Source organism: Pristiophorus japonicus, unplaced genomic scaffold, assembly GCF_044704955.1.
Source record: "Pristiophorus japonicus isolate sPriJap1 unplaced genomic scaffold, sPriJap1.hap1 HAP1_SCAFFOLD_1349, whole genome shotgun sequence".
Classification (NCBI taxonomy): Eukaryota; Metazoa; Chordata; class Chondrichthyes; family Pristiophoridae; genus Pristiophorus; species Pristiophorus japonicus.
Window position 1 is genome coordinate 67,501 of NW_027251018.1, and position 2,500 is coordinate 70,000.

Genomic DNA, 2,500 nt, shown 5'->3' on the forward strand with positions numbered 1-2,500 from the left:
CGCCAACTTGACACTTGTCATTTCTGTCCTTGGGGGTTGGCGGGGTACCTGCACAGAGGTAGGAGGTGGCTGATCGAGAATTGGTGAGTTTTCCAAAGTCACGTCTCGAGCCTCCAGTCTGCAGAGACCGACCAGGGCTGCCGCCCAACCGACTATTCACCCTTTTTGGGCCGGAATTTTTTCCATTTTTGTCCATTTTTCGGTTTTTGGTCGGGCTTCAAAAACGGCAGCCCGAGGCCTGGCAGAGGCCGGGGCATGTCCCCGGTCGCGCCAGGCGGCTCGCGCGACCCGATTAGCCCCGAAAGGAGTCGGGAAATCGGCAGACCTGCCCGAGTTCAGCCCGGGGGGGGCGGGGGCAGGTCGGTTCGGCTCAAATCATTAACCAAAGCCGAGGACTTGGTCTCGCTGGCGCAACCGAAGTGCCAGGCTGGATAACTCATTAACCAGAAGGCGGCTGGAGGCAGGCAGGGCTGATGGCTGAGGCCGGGTGGAGGCCACCCCGCGGCCGGGAAAAGTCAAAAGTCCCGTTGTGTGGAAGTCTATGAGGTCAGATTCGGCCGCCTTACCGGGGCCTGCGGTTGATGGTTTCCCGCTTGGGCAAGCGAGTCGGCCCGGCAAAGTGGCCACTTGCATTTTCTGGCAAGTGTCTGCGAACAACGTTAATGAGTTGAACCTCGGCAATTGTCGGAAGTCCCGATGAAGAAAATGAAAATGCCCCTTTTGCGGGGATTTGGATGCTCATGGCCGGCAGCAGGTGGCCCGACGCCCCGCCAACTTGACACTTGTCATTTCTGTCCTTGGGGGTTGGCGGGGGTATCTGCACAGAGGAGGTGGCAGAATCGAGACTTGGTGAGTTTTCCAAACAAACGTCTCGAGCCTCCAGGTCTGCAGAGACCGACCAGGGCTGCCGCCCAACCGACTATTCACCCTTTTTGGGCGGGAATTTATTCCCTTTTTGCCCATTTTTCGGGGTTTTGGTCGGGCTTCAAAAGCGGCTGCCCCGAGGCCTGGCAGAGGCCGGGGCATGGTCCCCGATCGCGCCAGGCGGCTCGCGCGACGCGATTAGGCCCCGAAAGGAGTTCGGGAAATCGGCAGACCTGCCCGAGTTCAGCCCGCGGGGGCGGGGGGCAGGTCGGTTCGGCTCAAATCATTAACCAAAGCCGAGACTTGGTCTCGCTGGCGCAACCGAAGTGCCTGGCTGGATAACTCATTAACCAGAAGGCGGCTGGAGGCAGGCAGGGCTGATGGCTGAGGCCGGGTGGAGGCCACCCGCGGCCGGAAAGTCAAAAGTCCCGTTGTGTGGAAGTCTATGAGGTCAGATTCGGCCGCCTTACCGGGCCTTCGGTTGATGGTTTCCCGCTTGGGCAAGCGAGTCGGCCCGGCAAAGTGGCCACTTGCATTTTCTGGCAAGTGTCTGCGAACAACGTTAATGAGTTGAACCTCGGCAATTGTCGGAAGTCCCGATGAAGAATGAAAATGCCCCTTTTGCGGGGATTTGGATGCTCATGGCCGGCAGCAGGTGGCCCGACGCCCCGCCAACTTGACACTTGTCATTTCTGTCCTTGGGGGTTTGGCGGGGTATCTGCACAGAGGTAGGAGGTGGCAGAATCGAGACTTGGTGAGTTTCCAAACAAACGTCTCGAGCCTCCAGGTCTGCAGAGACCGACCAGGGCTGCCGCCCAACCGACTATTCACCCTTTTTGGGCGGGAATTTATTCCCTTTTTGCCCATTTTTCGGGTTTTTGGTCGGGCTTCAAAAGCGGCTGCCCGAGGCCTGGCAGAGGCCGGGGCATGGGCCCCGATCGCGCCAGGCGGCACGCGCGACCCGATTAGGCCCCGAAAGGAGTCGGGAAATCGGCAGACCTGCCCGACTTCAGCCCGCGGGGGCGGGGGGCAGGTCGGTTCGGCTCAAATCATTAACCAAAGCCGAGACTTGGTCTCGCTGGCGCAACCGAAGTGCCAGGCTGGATAACTCATTAACCAGAAGGCGGCTGGAGGCAGGCAGGGCTGATGGCTGAGGCCGGGTGGAGGCCACCCGCGGCCGGGAAAGTCAAAAGTCCCGTTGTGTGGAAGTCTATGAGGTCAGATTCGCCGCCTTACCGGGCCTTCGGTTGATGGTTTCCCGCTTGGGCAAGCGAGTCGGCCCGGCAAAGTGGCCACTTGCATTTTCTGGCAAGTGTCTGCGAACAACGTTAATGAGTTGAACCTCGGCAATTGTCGGAAGTCCCGATGAAGAAATGAAAATGCCCCTTTTGCGGGGATTTGGATGCTCATGGCCGGCAGCAGGTGGCCCGACGCCCCGCCAACTTGACACTTGTCATTTCCTGTCCTTGGGGGTTGGCGGGGATATCTGCACAGAGGTAGGAGGTGGCAGAATCGAGACTTGGTGAGTTTTCCAAACAAACGTCTCGAGCCTCCAGGTCTGCAGAGACCGACCAGGGCTGCCGCCCAACCGACTATTCACCCCTTTTTGGGCGGGAATTTATTCCCTTTTTGCCCA